At 46.4% G+C, this 18,190-nt stretch overlaps 1 long non-coding RNA gene across 2 annotated transcripts in view; it reads left to right on the plus strand.

Annotated features, from left to right (window-relative positions):
- The window catches only part of LOC144825198 (uncharacterized), a 106,006-nt gene extending 91,095 nt beyond the window's left edge, over positions 1-14,911 (plus strand). For both annotated transcript variants that reach the window (XR_013609329.1, XR_013609330.1), the window contains exon 3: positions 14,620-14,911. This is a non-coding gene — a long non-coding RNA (uncharacterized LOC144825198). The remainder of the gene's footprint in view (positions 1-14,619) is intronic.
- Positions 14,912-18,190: the final 3,279 nt, after the last annotated feature.

The raw sequence follows: 18,190 nt of genomic DNA on the forward strand, positions 1-18,190 counted from the left end.
TGGCTCAGTGCCTCATATTTTCACTGGCCTGAGTAAGAAAGCTGGAACTGCAGCCCAACAGTAGTTGAATATTTTATCAGATAGATCCAACAGAGAAACATTCAAATTAAGGAAACAGATTGAATGATTGTGCTTCATCTTTGTGCAATCCAATTGTTCTGAAAACAGTGAATCTAAATTATAGAAGTTACCTGAAATATATAAAGAATCAAACTAAACCTAATAACTGGAATTAATAAATTAGGGGATATTCGGAAAATGCAAAGCAGTTTTAGTATTTAACACTCTTTTAAAATGTAAGGTTTATCACATTGGTTGGTTGGTCACATTGTTTCAGAAAAATTGTAAGACAGTGTTCCTAGTGTTTACGACAAGGTGGGTGAAAGATATTATAGTGGTGGACAGACTTACAGGTCACATTAGTCAGTATAAGACAAAGAACTTCAAAAACTTTGCTGAAACGGACCCTGCGTGTTCCACCTGTGGACGCTCTCCCTGCCGGCCACGCCTCCTGACCCTGGACTTGGTTAAAGCTGCACCCTCCGCGTTTTCCTGCGGGAAACTTTGCTGAAACGGACCATGCCTGGAGGCACCCTTACCTTGCTGGTTGTCGTTGTTGGTGAAACCCACAGCTTGCCGGACCCGCTGCGCGGGTCCCGCTGCGTGTACAGCCTCCGTGGGGCATTGTGAGGCGGCCAGCTCACCCTCATATCCCTAGTGTACCGGCAGGGCTGCGAGCGCTCTAGCAGGGACTCCATTGCCCAGGAGTCCCTGCGTGTTCCACCTGTGGACGCTCTCCCTGCCGGCCACGCCTCCTGACCCTGGACTTGGTTAAAGCTGCACCCTCCGCGTTCTCCTGCGGGAAACTTTGCTGAAACGGACCCTGCCTGGAGGCACCCTTACCTTGCTGGTTGTCGTTGTTGGTGAAACCCACAGCTTGCCGGACCCGCTGCGCGGGTCCCGCTGCGTGTACAGCCTCCGTGGGGCATTGTGAGGCGGCCAGCTCACCCTCATATCCCTAGTGTACCGGCAGGGCTGCGAGCGCTCTAGCAGGGACTCCATTGCCCAGGAGTCCCTGCGTGTTCCACCTGTGGACGCTCTCCCTGCCGGCCACGCCTCCTGACCCTGGACTTGGTTAAAGCTGCACCCTCCGCGTTCTCCTGCGGGAAACTTTGCTGAAACGGACCCTGCCTGGAGGCACCCTTACCTTGCTGGTTGTTGTTGTTGGTGAAACGGCCGAAAATACCAATTTTCGGCTGTTACCGACCGACCTACATCGGGCCCTGAGTTACTTACTTGATGTTTTTGAAGAGGATTTGGCCAAGGTGTGCTATTTCATTTAGAGAACTTGCTGACTTTAGGGATATTGATTTCCTAATTGCGTTTTTCTGCAAATTGTATTTAGAAAGTCGCTATTCTTAATATATTAATATTTTATTTTTAAAATAGCGATTCCTACTGGTCCCAAATCTACTTACCTTGTGAATATTAATGAGATAGGTTGCAGTTTGTGACCCATTAGGACTGATAGCTATCAGAGGGATAGTGGCACCCTGCAGTTAGCAAACCACCATATATGTTATTGCTTTTAAATTACAGTCTTTTTTTCTTTGAAACACACCAGTTTTTTTCTAAAGGAAAATGGGATACGTTTCAAAAGAAAAAAATGTAGCGTTTCAGTTTGTAAGAGTAGACAATGTCCCGTGGGATCACTACGTGCTCTTCATTTTTTTTCATCATTCTCAAAGGTAAAGGGTCCCCAGCGGGACCTCTTTCCTTTTGCAAATTGTTTCCATTACCTTTCACTAGTTGGTTAAAAATATTTGTTTTGCACACATTAATACATGCTACGGCTAATCATTATTTGGAATGGATGCCCTAAACATGCCCTTTCCAAATACCGATTTGCAAACCCAAACTACAATTCTGTACCAGTGTATCCCAAAGAGCGTTTTTGTGGTCACAAATGACCCAATTCTACTAATCAAGCCATTTGTGACCTAAAAAAATCTTCATACATTGGGAACCGAAATTAAGTGGTTTCCTATAACTCCACCTATTAATCCGCAAAGGGTGTCTATTTGTACCAACTGCTATATTGTTGCACATGTGACTTTCAAAGATTCTCTCCCTAGATTAAACCGTTGGACTGTTTATCAATTACTTTTCGGCGTTCAATAAACTTGTACACTAAATACCAGGGGGCAGAAGTTCTAAACATTCTGCATGTGGAAAAAAGTGTTGGCCTCAAACTGTGAACTATGCATCCCATCATGTTTTACAGAAATATACTCATGTTCTATCCTGTCACCTGCTAAACAGAAAGTTGACAAGGACTAGCAAATGAGAAGAATTTTGATGGCACACATATTCCATGGGTATGATGTATCGTGTTTATGTACCCACATGCACAATGCTCCTGCGTCGTTTAATAACATCCAATGATGACTGACAGATCAATTATTTTAGAACTGTAATAGTATTTTTGTTCTTTGGCGAGATGTGCCTGACAGATGGGAGTTAACACATAGATGCATATTGAATCAGAGGCAATTTATTGCATTGTTTTTTTTTAAAACATTTTTATTGGCATTTTAATAGAACACAACAATACCGCATGTCATCATCATCGCACCTCTCCCCCTCCCACGTTCTACCCTCCCCCCACATATCTCCAACTCGTTCCACTTCAACATAGATCAATGTTCACTTGTGAAATTATACAGTAGTCCTTTGTAATCAACTTCCAGTGTCTCTCAGGGTGACGTAGCAATAGATTTGGGTCCTTTTAGAAAAGGGAGACATCACAGCCCAGTATCCATCCCATGATACTTTCTCCACCTGCCCCACACCTTACGGAACTTCTTCGGGCAACCCCTCGCCCTGTAAGTGACCCTTTCAGTGGCCATGTAAAGGTCCAACCCTCTCCTCCACTCCTCGGCACCTGGTGGCTCAGGCGCACACCAGTGCTTTGCAATGTCCCTCTTGGCCACCACCAACGCCAGCATCAAGAAGGTCAGGAGGGGATGCGCCAGGTCCACATCATTGGTCATGCCCAGAAGGGCCAATTTGGGGTCTAGGCCGATAGGGGTCTCCAGAATCTCTCCTAACTCCGTAAATATAATTCTCCAATACTCCTGGATTATGGGGCATGCCCATACAATGTGGTAGAAGTCTCCTCCCGCGTCTCTACACCGGAGGCACCTAGTGTCCTCCGTCCATCCCATCCTGCGGAGCCTGACTCTGTCATAGTATGTCCTGTGCAGGATATTAAACTGGATAAGACGCAGTCGGGATTTAATGGCCACTTCCCTGGGGTGCATCAGGGCCATCTCCCAATCTATCTCTTCCATGTCTCCCACTTCACTTTCCCACTGTCTCCTAAGTTTCTCTAGGTCTCCCAACATGTTGTTCGTCAGAGTTCTATACGTAAGCGATACCGCTTTGTCCTGAATCTGTTCCTGCAACAATCTACCCTCCAAAGGTGCGTATTCCTGTAGATCAGTCCGCTGTACCTTTTCCGCTCGCCAGGCATGTTTTAATTGAGCATATTTGAAGAACTGCGAGCGGTGGAGTCCGAACTCCGATCTCAGAACCGCAAACGGTTTCAGGTCCCCTCTTGCCACTATGTCTCCCAAGGTGGAGATACCAATATCGTCCCACCTCTGGAACCCTCTCAATTTGTTTATTTCTGGGAGCCAGCCGCAGTGCCATATCGGCGTTTGTCGTGTGGGTTTCTTTCCCCAGCCCGTACGGCTCATTGCTTTGTTCCACAGTTGTAAAGTAATACTCGTGGCGGGGAGAAGCTTCGGTCTTCGAGCGCCCCCGTATAAATAGGACAATAGTGGCCTAGGTGAGAGTTTATATTTCTCAAGAGCATAGGTGGGGTGGTCTGCTGGCGCATGCAGCCAGTCGTTAATCGGGACTATGTGTGTCACCCAGTAGTATGCTTCGAGATTCGGAAGTGAAATCCCACCACTATATTGGTGATGCTGAAGTGTAGTCAATGCCACCCTAGGGTGCTTACCCAGCCACAGGAAGGACCGAAGTTCCGCATGTATTTTCCTAAAAACGACGTCCGAAAGGGGAAAGTACTCATTCTGGAGAGCATACAGGAATTTGGGCAACGTGATCATTTTGAACATAGCCGCCCGGCCTAGGAGGGTGAGTGGGAGTTGCCTCCATTGGGCTGCATCTTCCACAAAGTTCAGAAGTATTTGTTCTACGTTGCGTTGGTAGGATTGTGTGCGATCCCGGGTGATGTAAACTCCGAGGTAGTTAAACCCCTCCGTCGTCGTCAGCAACCGTCCCGGGAGGTCCGGCCAGCTCCCCCCTCCCTTAGGGTCATAGAGGACTGACTTATGCCAGTTCACCTGGTAGCCTGCATATCTACCATAACGCTCCAGTTCCCGAAAGATCTCCAGGGTTGTGGTTTCCGGCCGTGTAATGTAAAGGAGGATATCATCCGCGTAAAGCAATATTTTCTCCTCCCTGGAGTCCAGCTCACTCCGCCCGAACCCCCTGATGGACTCATTCTGTCTTATCTTAGCTGCCAGAACCTCTATCGTAAGTGCAAAGAGGAGGGGGGACAACAGGCAACCCTGTCGGGTTCCCCTTTGGACTGGAAAGTCTCTTGACGTAGCCCCATTCACTCTCACCCTCGCTCTGGGTTCAGTATAAAGTAAGCGGACCCATTTACAGAAATTCGGGCCGAAGCCAAACTTCCACAGGACCCACTCAAGGAATGGCCAATGGACTGCATCGAAAGCTTTCTCTGCGTCAAGGGAAAGAAACCAGTGTGGGTCTTCCCTGCCGCTTACTTCTTGTAACCAATTATGGGTACGTCGGAGGTTTAATCTTGTGGCCCTACTCGGGAGGAACCCCGATTGATCCAGATGTATCAGGTCCGAAATCACCGTGCGGAGGCGCAATGCGAGGGTGATTGCCAGGAGCTTCGTCTCTATATTCAGAAGCGAAATGGGGTGGTACGACGCACAATCCTCGTGTGGTTTCCCTTCTTTATGAATTGGGACAATTATCGCCATACGGAGGTCTGGGGGGAGTTTCCCCTCTTGGAGTGCCTCTTCGAATAGAACCTTCAGATGACGGGTCAGGAGGTCCGCCGTACGTTTAAAGAATTCGGCCGGGAACCCGTTCGGACCCGGGGTCTTACCCGGCCTAAGCCGAGCAAGAGCTTCAGTGACGTCGTCCAGGGTAATGTCTGCCTCTAGGCCCTGTTGAGCTTCAGGAGGCAGGATCGGTAGATCGATCGCATCCATATATTTTAGCGCCTCCTCAGAGGTTCCTAAGTCCCTGGCCCGATAGAAGTCTTCATAATGCTTCGCAAATGCCTCAGCAATGTCAGCATCTGTTCTCGTCAGTGTCCCCGCAGGGTCTCTGACATGCTCCACCCATCGCGCAGCACGCTCCTTTTTACTAAGTCACGCCAGTAGTTTGCCCGACTTATCCCCCACATTGTACAGCCTGTGTAGTGTGGCTAGTGCCTGGGTTTTGGCCTCCCCCGTGACCAGTTCTCGATACCGTCTTTGTGTGTATGTCAGTCTCCGGAGAGTTCCCGGCTGCTTCAAAGCCAGATATTCCCTCTCCAGGTCCAGAATGTTGGTTTCCAGTGCCATTGTATCCGCTAGGAGTTTGCTGATGTCCTCCACTAGTCTATTTTGTATTCTGTCTCGCATTACCGTTTTGAGAGCCTCCCAGAACATAACTTTAGATCGGACCGTCCCTTCATTTTCAGCGACATAGACCTTCAGGTCCGCCCTTAAAGCCTTCACTACATTTACGTTTTGTAAATCCCACACCGTCAGTCTCCAGGATCCTGGGGTCCCCCTTCTTCCAAACCCCAGTCTCACAAGGAGCGGGGAATGATTGGAGATCCCCCTTGCCTTATAGTCCGCCGTATCATCTATGTCTAAGTGTTGCCTGGACAGAAAAATGTAATCCAGTCTCAAGTACACTTTATGGGAACCAGAGAAGAAGGAGTAGGCCTTCTGGACTTTGTGTAACGACCGCCATACATCCATGAGTCCCATAGTGGCAACCATTCGCGACAGGGGGGTTGGAGTCCGGTCTCTGGTTGTCGCCCCCGTCCGGTCCCGCCCTGGGTCCATCACATCATTAACGTTCCCGCCTAGGATCTGTATGGTGTCTGCTGTGTCGAGGAGTATTTCTGTCAACTTCTTATGTGTGGTGGCCTGCAGTTTCGGGGGGGCATAATGTGAGAGTATCGTGTACTCACGTCTATTCCAAGTCCCCCTCACCCCCACGTAGGTTCCCTGTATGTCCGTCCACGTGTGAGCTATGCAGAATGGCGTCGTCTTCTTCATAAGTATTGCTACTCCCCTTGATCCAGTGGTGTACCCCGCATGCGCCAGTACCCTGTACTGTCCTCTAGCTAGGAAGGCACATTTTGTCCCCTTAAGATGCGTTTCCTGGAGTAGTGTTATGTCAGGGCTCATTCTTTTGATGTAGGAATTGACCAACCCCCTTTTAATCTTGCTGCCCAACCCGTTCACATTCCATGTTAGGACACTAAGTCCCCTTTGGTCCCTGTGAGTACCTGTGTCTTCATCCGGCATCCCGGTGTGTGCATACAGTAGTGTGGTTGGATTACTGTGTGGAGGTGTCTCCTAAAGAACCTGGGCATGTGCTCAACAATGACATGCATCGTCCCCTCCCTCCCCCTGTCCCTCATCTGCCCCCCATCCCATCTACATTGACTCAAGAAACTGCCCCAACTTTTCCCAACTGCCCCCACCCTACCTTCCTCCCCCATCCGTCCCACCATCTTCCTCCCTCCTATGGCAGGACGTATTGGCTGGAAAAGGTCTTTCACCCTCCCTGAGTTCTCCCGTCTATGCCAAGCTACCCCAAGTTGGCACTCCCACAATGACCAAATAACAAAAAGATATGGTCCATAGAGTCCACAATAGAGTTCAGTAGGTCGGTACAAGAAAGGAGAAGAACTAGTACAAACAAAAAATTACTATATGACAATAAAATGAAATAGGAGGCGTGTAAGCCACTTGCGTGTCACCATGCGGCTTGGCCGATATCTCCTTCATCCAGCTTGTGTCCTTCACAGGTGTTCGAGTCCTAACCTTCCCCCTGAGTGGGGACTTTGTCAGCCGCGGATTCACTCTACATCTCCTGTATGGCTGCGACCAGCGGGTGGAGTGATTGGTCCTCCTCATCTTCCCCTCCAGTTGCGTCATCTCCCGTGTCATTCTCCCCATCAGTGCGGTTTCCGTCTGCTAAGGCCCGGTATCGAGATTCTGCCTGGGCGTCCCGATGTGGAGATCCGGGGTCTTGTTGCATCCTTAGGGACCCCTTCAACGAGGGGTACGGTGTCAGCTGTGTCTTCCTTGCACCTCGCTGACGTCTTCTCCGCTGTGGCTGCACCACCTCCCAAAGGCTACCAGTTAGAGGACCCTCCATTGTCACGCTACTCACAGCCTCCTCTCGACTCCGGAAGGGTGGGCATTCCTCCAGCCATTGCCATGCGTCGTCCGGGTGCGTAAAGAAGTACATTTTGTCCTTATAAATTACTTTCAATTTGGCTGGGAAGAGTAACATATATTGGATCTTTAAGTCCCAGAGTTTAGCCTTGACCGCGTCAAATGACCGTCTCATTTTCTGTACCTCCTGACTGCAATCAGGAAAGATCATTATTGAAGAGTTCTCGACCCTTATGTCTCCCATCTTCCTGGCTTCGCGAAGGATGAGATCTCTGTCGGCAAAGTTGAGGAACCTCGCGATGATCGGTCTCGGTCTTCCGCCCACCAGGGGCTTAGCAAGGAGTGCCCTATGCGCCCTCTCGATGATAAAGCAATTTGAGAATTTCGCCTGGGGGAACGTTTCAAGGAGCCAGGCGTGCAGGAAGTCCGCCACATTGGGTCCCTCAATCCCTTCTCTAAATCCTACGAAGCTGAGGTTATTATGTCTCGCTCTGTTTTCTGCGTCATCCACCTTCCACTGCAATTGCTTGTGGGAGTCCTTCAACTCCTTAACGTCTTTCCACAGGGTCTGTATGACATCCTCCGCCTCGCCCGTGTCTCCGCGGTGGTGACCCTCTCCATGAGATTGCGCAAGTCCTGTCGCAGTAGGTTGACCTCCACCCCCACCTCTCCTATCTTCACCTCCAGGGCCGCTCTGGATGCCTGGATGTCCGCCCTCGAAGCCTGTATTGCAGCCATTAGGAGGGCCGTGTCCGAGGTTGCTCCCGCTCCCTCCGCACCTCCCGTATGCGGCGCCACCTCAAACTTGTCTATGGGGCCCTGTTTCGGGGCTTTAGGAGCCGGATCCTTCTTGCCCATGGTGCACTGGATCTTCTGCTGCGAAGAAGGGGCAGGGCAGAATCCGCAGCCCCCTGAGCGGTCTTACGCCCACTACGGCTCTCCACCTTGGCGTCCCAGCTCTGGCTGCACCGGTATCTCCCCGTTTGATGCCTATCGGCAACAAATGTGGATCAATCGCCGGGACAACAGACTCCCACTGACGCCCTCGGGGAGGCAAAGCTCTTCGTCACCGCCAGGCCCCGAGGCCTGTCAGGCCGTGTCGCAATTCAGAATCGCAGTGCCGCGGGGAGACCCCATCAGGGCGGCGGTGTATCCCTTCACCTCCCAATCGCCTCAGGCAAGCCCATCGGCACAGGCGGCAGCGCGATTCACGGCCATCCGCCGCCAGGCCCAACGTCTCTCTCTCGGTGTTGCAGGATGTCTGAGCTGGCCCTTTTCGCTACCACCACTCCAAGTCCTGCAGGGTCGATCGCTGTTGGGGTCTGGGGTCGCGGGGAGCGTGTGGCGGCCAGAGGCGTCTTCCCCTGACCTTTCCGTCCCTCACTCTCCGTTTCGCGGCGGGCCTGTGATCACCCGGCCCAGCCGCCACTCACAGAGGACAGCTTATCGCAGCAACAACCGGCCCCCGGGTGCCCCCCACCTCTGGTCCACAACGGGGGAGTGCCACCTCTCACCTGCCATCCATCTCAGGGGCCGGCAAGCAACCGGCTCGGGTCATCTGTTGGCTCCAGGGGTCACCATCCGCCTCACAGCGCTCCAATTCCGCGCCGAAGGAGGAGGCGGGGGGGGGACAGCCCCCGACCCTCCGATCTGCCATTCACTCGGCGCCGCCCCCCGACCGGGCCCACCCGCCATTCCCCCCGGGCTCACTCAGGTCACAGATGGAGCCGGGGGCGGTGCTCTGGCAGTTGTGGGTGGGCCGCGGTGTACTTCTTCGGATCTCCGATCACTGTCCTACGGGCGCCGACATCTTGCCTCAGCCTTGGGCTCTGGGGTCTGCGATAGTTTCCACTGCAGCCCTACCACGCCGCCGCCCTCGGAGGGAGTCAAAAGCGGCCGCCAGGGTCCAGCGGGTATCGGGTGCCGTTTTTGGGGAGTTAGAAGGCACAGGATATCAGGAAAGCTTGTCGGATCATGTTGGCCTGCCAGAGCTGACACCGAGTACGTCCTACTCGGTCATGCTGCAAGCCACGCCCCCCAATTTATTGCATTGTTGCAAGTATTTAAAGGTAAGATACATATATATATATTTCTCAAACATAAGAAATCGGTAACTAGAGCTTTAGTCATAGCTAATACTTTTATGGAAAACCTCAATAGCTCCAGTTATTGATGAATGGATTATGGAAATGCTATATAAATATAAACTAGTTATTATATTACTGTCAGGAAGCAGGGTCTAACCTGTTACAGTCTGCAGTTTTACACTTATTATCTCTGCTGGAAGTCGCTCCAATATAAGTTATATGTTAAAATACATTTGAGCTGTATCCACTGGTACCTGAATTTTGCCCACCGTAGCGCAACTGGACTAAGATGCTCCATGCAGGTTTTGCATAAACACTTGTGGGCATTGTCAGAAAGCACTAGCCTTGTACTCTAGCTCCAATGGGAGCGATGTACTCTTCCACCCCCTTCACATCTACTACTGACAATATACAATGTAATAAGTTGGACCAATTGAAGAAGTATGGGAAAGAGAAAGGAATTGGGAGAAACCTGGGACTCTGGAGATAACCATTCTTCTTTGTCACTCTGCTAAGCAGGGATGTCTGCAGGACATAATGGGTATCCACAGGCTAAAACGAGATCTTCAATACTCTGGCATCAGTATTCTGCTTCTAACTTAAACAGTGAAAAAAAATACCTTAAAGAAATACCTGTGTTCTTGGTATAAAGATGACCTTCCTGAAACTGAAATATAATGAGATAGAAGTGACTACTAAAATGATCATCTTACAATTTCACTATTAGCAACATACTTTACCCTAGCTTCATGTGTATGCACCTCATGAGACTGGTTATCTTAGGCTCTGAGTTGTATTTCCAATACCTTCAAAATAATCAACAACCATAAACATCTGTTATTCCTATTCTTAAGCACACATTTCCCATCCTAAATAGCATCTGGACATAAAGTGCACACTATATATACATTCAATACCAAGTGATGCCTATTGCAGAATTTATTTGCGTTCTTTCACAAAATCCCAAGTTCAAAAGAATGACCTTATTCCCAAAGTCTTTAACTACTAAAGCCCATGTTCAAATACAGTTCAAAGATCATTTTCGAACTCGATCAAGACTATTTCTGTGAAACCAAATTGTTCTCCAACTAGCTCTCCAGGGTGAACATATTTATCTAACTTGAAACATGAATCCGCAATGCAAGAATCCCTGCTGCAGAAAGACTGTAGCATGATTGCCTAGCAAGAATGCTTTGAAACAAGAGAAAATTGGAGTATACTGCCTCACATCAATAACACCCAACTGTAAGTCCTGTTGCTACCTCTTCTTCCTATCAGAGATTCTCTGAAGGCACACAATTTGGAGACAGACCTCCTTGTTTGTTAGGATGTCTTACATAGAATTCTTGCAACAAATGTGGAGTATGAAGATCAGAAACTAGTTTTCATGAGAGTCCTTTAGGGCCAAACCCCTTCTATCTTCTTCTAAATATTGCATTTCTTTTCTGCCAATGTTTGCATCTTGAAGTTATGCCATTTTCAACATTCACCAGAACTGGCACAAGAATTGGATGTATGGCATACCTGATTCATTTTCATTCAGAAGTACTTTCAGATTTACAGTTACTGAATTCACAATTTGTTTAGTAGGAAATGCATCCACTAATTTGGGTTGCAACTTGCAGAATTTGTTCAGATGTAAGTTTTTTCTAAGTAACCATACTTTAGTAGCAACAACATATTGGGGTGCATGGCATGATCTCTGTGTTAATTCACTAATGTTTCCTTGCACCAAGGAAACTGATGTACAGACTGGCTGATTCAAAGGCAATATCCAAGCATTATGGTCGTCCATACAAAAGAAGAGAGACTTTCCATAAATGATTGTTCAGAATTAAAGTATGTTCGTTCTGCTGACTACACTGTTTTACTATAATCCTCATCTTGTTTAAAGGCGTAATATCTTATCCACGTTTTAACACATTGATTGAACCTCTCCATTTGTCTTTCTAATGGTGAAAACTGGTGAACAGACACACTTCCATATCTAATTCCTTACACCATGGAGACCAAAATAGTAATTTGATTCTGTCAATGAGCAGAACATGAGGAATACAGTTTTTTTAACATTTTGAATGCAAAAACCAAATGAAATTTCTAAGTAGTGGGCAGCCCCAAACAACATATACAATTATTTATTTTGATCAATATTTGTCTGATTATGTCTGGCATCTGTGCCCTTGTTGAACTGTCACAAATGAGACTCAGATTAAATTGGTTATGGCATGCTAAGGCCTTATAATACAATTATAATTCAAAAGAAAAATGTCTCCTTTCTTTAAAAAAAAGAGTAAATATGTTGTGCATAAAATGGTTTTCACTGTGGGTAAAGTTTGCCTAACTTTTGATCTGCATGAACTAGAAAGGGCATAGATGGTTATACTACCAATTATAGGTCATGAATTAGTTAATTGATGCACGCATCAAATTGTGCAGATTTCCCTGAGCCAGCCTTAGTGGAAATCAGCCACGAGCTGCCCTGCTCAGGAAGTTTAATACTGTGCTAATGAGGTGGCATTTTAAAGTGCTTCTGGTACAATTGGCTCTTCTTTGGACATTAGATTTATCTTCACAAGCCAAGAATACGGGGAGAGTGGTCTGTCCACAGATTATGTGGTGCTGATAGGACTACCTTAGGTTGAGAAATTAAGAGGCAACCAGAACTGGATAGGAGGGCAGATCCAGGCCACTACAACTTTGATGCTGCTGACGAGGAAAATAAAGCAGCAGTGCCAGTGGTTTTGGAAAAGCACCAACTAACCCATAAGTACATTCATGTGGGTTAGGGTATGCCTTACCTGCACATATGGTGGTTCAAGCAAACCAGCAAAAGCACCACGCACGATATCCCATCCTAACTTGGCCAACAGGCTGGAGATATTTACAAAAGTACCTGTCACTTATGGCAGAATTGTCATTCCTGCAGTGGGTGCCCTAAGAGTTGGGGGCACCTCTTGTAGTCAATGAATTCTTAGCAGGGTTGATTGTTTCCACCCGGTGAGCTTGTTGAAAGCTGGACTCATTTAATGAATTATCGCTTAGGTAGAAGTGGGACCCACCTTTTGGCCAATCTCTGGGCTGGGGAGCACTGGTCCTGACTAGTATGGCCCTAAGCGGCTGTGAGATTTCCAGGCACAGAGCACAGCCAGCTCACTCTCTACTCATTCTCCTGTGTGATGAAAAGTAAAGTGCTGGAGGAGCTGAAGGGAGTGGTCTTCTGCACCGGGCACCTTTCTGATGGGTGACTGATGGGTTCATGCAGTGGGTTGACCCACAGGACCATGCAGCCCTGGGACTGTTTCATGTTTCCTTGAAAAAGGATAGTGTGTGACCCACAATGACTGAGGCATCCTCGTGACCCAATGGGTACATCAAAAAGTGAAAAATGACCAGTCTGTGGTGGTTACATAAAAAAAACAAGCAGTTGGGGTGAAGGAACATCCTTTAGTGAATTTAGGAGTTTTGGTTTGTTGGTGCTCATACCATTATTTTTTTTAAGACATACTTCATTGATTTTATATTTTGTGGAGCCTTGTGCAAGCATTGGTACAGTTGGTACAGACATAAGTTATAAAAAGCATTTTGACATGAGTGATTGAATACCATCAAGTTACAGCCGATAGGTGGTTGTTATCTTTACATAAGTTGACAATTTTATGAGACTGCGTTTTTCTTCATTGGTGCTGGCTTAATATATCTAGAGATAAGATCAAAGTGCCAACAGAATGGACCCATCCGTCCCTCCCCATTGGTGCTCATTCCATTATAGGTGCCCCAGACTTATACCGTTTAGCCTGCTTCTAAGTGCTTAGCTAACAACTGACACCTTCCTGTAGCATATACCTCAGGTACTTTATGAGGCTGGTTTGTACATATTTGTGTATACTATTCAGTTGAGTGCATTGAAGTGCATTTCCTTTTAAAATAATAGAACACTGACTAGACTGGACATTATTTTGAGCGTTAATTGTTGAGTTGCTGATTATGAGTTTCCATGCCACATTATCTACCATGGACTGCCTTGGACTGCTCAGCTTTGACCATGAGAGTCAGGTTCTAAAAGGGTTTCTTAACTCCCAGTAAGACCACAGTTGACATATTTGTAGCGTAGAACCTACAATTTCCCTGGCATATCCTTACTCACAATTACTTTTTTTCTCCTATTACATGTAAAATGCAATTTAGCTTTGTTTATTTAAAAGAAAACACCCCAGTGATTGTACTATATTCAAACCATAAAAAATCAAAGTTGACGGTGTTTACAGCTACCCGACCTGTTCAACTTCACACTCTGTTTGCCCCTCTCTGCACAGAGAAACCTTTGTGTGAAGAGTAGCCACAGTATGGACCTGCATTCCATTTGATGCAGTAAACCAAGCTGTTTAAGGTATCTACAAGTTACCTCTCAGCATTGTAAAAAGTGCCCGTGCGGGAAAGAATGTCAGTACAACCAAATATTACTTGTGAAGCAACCTGTATGTGGCAGTACTATGACAATTAAAACAAGTACTTAGGAAAACTGAATAAACTAATGAAATCAGGCATACAAATGTTTAGTCATAGTTTCGAAAATTAAGCTAGGAATTACATTGTGACACTAACTTCATATAGATGCTCATTCCAGAGAACTTGTAAGGGTAAATAGCCTAGCATGGATTCATAGAATACAAGAGTCATGTGTGTCTCTTCCACTTAAGGGGGCTGTTTCACAAAGGGCCTCTGCACTCATTGTGGATCCTCCACAATGAGTAATTGCAGTACGGAGTTCCCGCCATGAGTGTGGGGTCCTCGCCACAACTGAGGGGCCTCTGCTATTAGTGCGAAGGCCCTTTGTGAAGTGGTCTCTTAGTGTCTGTAATCAGTTGGTTTCATAACCCCAATGTCTTGAGGATTGCAGCAAATGCATAGTAAAGAAAATTGCTTTCACCCATGAATGCATCAGGTCAAGCCTGAAATTCCACTTTCTCTGCATCACACATTATATGTCCTCCACCATCGAGCATTCTACAACAACTGATATTGAAATTACAAAGTTATTTCTTCTATTCCCATTTTAGGTTATGAAAGGTCAAGACCACTGGAACATATCAATTTAAGAAGACGATACCTGAAATGTAGATGCATTGCGGATGTTAATTTGCCGAGAAGAATAAACGAACCTCACTCTCATTTCTAACGATGCTGTCATTGTATGATAAACCACTGTTGCCCACCATTCCTACTTAGGCACCTATGTCAAGTCTCGTGGGGGCGTAACCCGAACAAAATAATGGGTTGGGCTTAAGAAGTAAGATATAGGTGACTACAGATTTCACATTTGATTTGAATATACTGAGCAGGTATTTTATAGCAACTATACTTAATAAAGACACAGTTTGCACAGCTGCCTCTACTGAAAAGGTATCAAGTTTAAATCTGTTGTCACTCATTAAAACATGTAATATGAAATAATACTACTTAAGGAGTCATGAAGTGACAACCTGTCCGCATGGTCTGAGCGGCCAGGCCCCCTATCCTTTTCTCATAAGGAGAGTATCTGTCAGGCCGAACAAAGGTCAGCCTGACAGACATTCTTCTTGTTTAGGTCAGGCAGCCAGTAGCTTGAAATGCGCTGTTTGCATAGTCTCCTGGCTGCCTGAGCTGAACTTTTCTAGGCTGTGTATTTCACAGCTCTGTGGGTGTGATCTCCTCATGCTTGCAAAAATGCTTTGAGTCCTTCCCCCTTGTGATGAGAGGAAGCGTCACTGACTGCCTTGGATCTGGGCGCTTCATGTTCAAGCCCCGAAGTGCCTAGGGACAAGTCTCAATATGTGACAACTCTTCACACAGTTTGGCTGACCCCATACCACTGTGTGACAAATTAAGGACTGCTGCCTTCTCTTATGAGGGAAGGCAGCAGTTCCAAACTTCCTGTTACCTCCGAGGTTTCCCTCCCCAAGAGCATGCACGTTTTGTATTTTTTAATGTTTGGTGTATGAGTGCATGTATCTATGAATGTATGTATTTATTTGTATTTGAGTGAGTGTTGTGAATGTGTATGTGTGTGTGACTGTATGGGTGTCAGTGAGTGTGTATGTGTGCATGGTGCACCCGCCACCTGCCCTGCTAAAATTATCTGCCACCACTGGAGTCATGAGCTCATATTAGGCACCATACTGCATACTTCCATGGAATCAAGATTTTCTCCATAACTGTTTGGCACGTGCTGGTCTAATAATATGTCCCTCTATTTCCAAGTATTTCCACTGTAACCTGTACTGAGGTTTCCACATTACAAAGTTTAGATTGATGCCAAAGGAACTCCATTCCATCACTACATGCAGATGAAGTGGTGGAACCCACATCTATCAAGTCAGCAGATAGGAGCAGCCCTGTCCCCTAATCATTGATAAAGCCAGTGGGCTTGACGAAGCTGATAGGTCTTTAGGGTCCAAATTGTCTTCACAGGCTGATCCTTCGTGCTCCTTAGAAAATCATAAGCAAGTGCAGCTACATCAGGTTAGGGGGAACTGTACCCAGAGTGATCCCAGCTGCACAACTATTAATCAGGAGTCCACACATCTAACACTAGCCTCATGGAATATAGCTTGCCTGTCTTCTAAGATTTCATCTCAGGATTGGATATCGTTTATAGAGGCCTATGATATACTGGCCTTCCAAGAAACCTGGGCGCTCAATCCAGTATACTATCAAGGATATCTTAACTTTTCTAAACTGGAAATTGGTAGGTGCATAGGTAGACCTTCTGGTGGCCTTACCATTTGGACTAGGCAATGTATTCGTTATAAAATTGAGGAGATTCCGATTGATCGTCCTAATATTTTGGCAGTCCTTCTAAACTGTTTATCTCCCCCTCACCTAATGGTGATTAACTGATATGCGATAGGCAATGTGGGTCGTAGAATGTCCATGACAATCTCCACACTTGATAGTTTTTTAGATAAAAACAGAGGCTCAAACAATTTGGTCATAGTAGGCGACTTCAATACCATGTTTGAGCCCCTTGATAGTGAGTATTGTAACATCAGTGCTGTAGAAGATGAGCAGTGGTGCATTCCTCCACTTGATCTCCCCCCAATTAGGAAATGGATGGAGGCTGCCTAAAGCACTGAGCTTGGAAAAGGGAATTAGGGCTGCAAACGGGAGAACACCCTCAGATCCCCAGGGTTCACAAACATATAGCAATGGCCTGAGAAGCAGCCCCATAGACTATGTCTTTTTAAACATTGAGAATTGGTCCTCCCTAATGGATATGGAGGTACGTGCCAGAAATGATAGCGATCATGATCCACTGCTGCTAACAATTATAATCCCAGGTTATGCTACTGACCTACCAGAAAACACAGAAACAACGACTGCCGATGTTATCATGTGTAATAATATGAGGAGGGTTAAATGGACAAGGGTTGTCGGGAACAAAGATTTACTTGCCCAGATGAAGGTTGTAGTAGAGAGTACACTAGTCGACCTTCAAAGATTTTCTACGCAGGCTAAACTGAATGTTAATATTACCCAAGCCCATGAGGATATGTTTGGTAAGAGCAAGAGCTTTTTTATTAAACCCTATAAAACTGATAATAGGACCTCCCCAAAGCATGACCATGGGTACAATAAGCCATGCAGAGAAGCATACAAGCGACAGTCCCTTGCTATTCGATCTAAAGATTTAGGAACCATCCAAGCCCAACGGAATAAGCATAAGCATACTTAACTGGTTGCGAAAAAGTCCTTGGATGAGCTAAGATGGTTGGATCTTCTGGAAGCTAGCAAGGAGAAGAATATGCAGAAGTTCTTGCAGCTAGTTAAATGGGGCAGAGCAGGAATGTGTCAACCACCCCGAAACAATGTTCCCCCTGATAAGTGGGTTTCATTCTTCGAGAAGCAATTTGCCATTGGGGATAGTGATGTTGGCGACAAACTGTTCCAACCAACTCAGCCAGGTACAGCATTGTATTTCACTAACAGTGAGGTGTAAACTGCCCTGAATGCAGCACCAAAAGGAAGGGCACCAGGCCTAGATGGCATTCCGGTGGACTTGTTCACTCATGATAAAGATAACTGGATATAGTATCTCCAGCTGCTTATGAACGTGATTGCTAATTGAGCAGGTATACCTGACTACTGGCGATGAGCAGAAATCCTACTAAGTTATAAAAAGAGGGATCGTTCTAGTCCTATTAATTACAGGCCCATTAGTTTAATCGATTCAACACAAAAAATGCTGGCCAGGCTGTTACTGAATATAATCCAGCTGTGGATTGATGAAAACAACATACTAACTCACTTTCAGGCAGGAATTAGGACCCTTGTAAGCACCATCAACCAGGTCTTTTACTTTATTTTATTTTACTGGCATGTTGTAATTCTAGCTGGCGGCACTCTATTTAAAATCATCATTTGACGCGGTCCCACGTAACAATCTTTGGCTAGTTCTGAAATACCTGGGAATGCCGATACATATAGGAGGGGACCCCTCTGACGTTAATTTGAGGTCAGGGAAAAGAGGGGGGGAAGAAGTAACCAGTACTACAGAAATTCCCACAAGACCTATATACTTTTCATAATATACATGTTTTACATAAGTTTACTTTGTTCATGCACAACAATCACAATAGAACCACTAAATTT

This window comes from Lissotriton helveticus, chromosome 3_1 (assembly GCF_964261635.1).
Source record: "Lissotriton helveticus chromosome 3_1, aLisHel1.1, whole genome shotgun sequence".
NCBI classification, from domain to species: domain Eukaryota; kingdom Metazoa; phylum Chordata; class Amphibia; order Caudata; family Salamandridae; genus Lissotriton; species Lissotriton helveticus.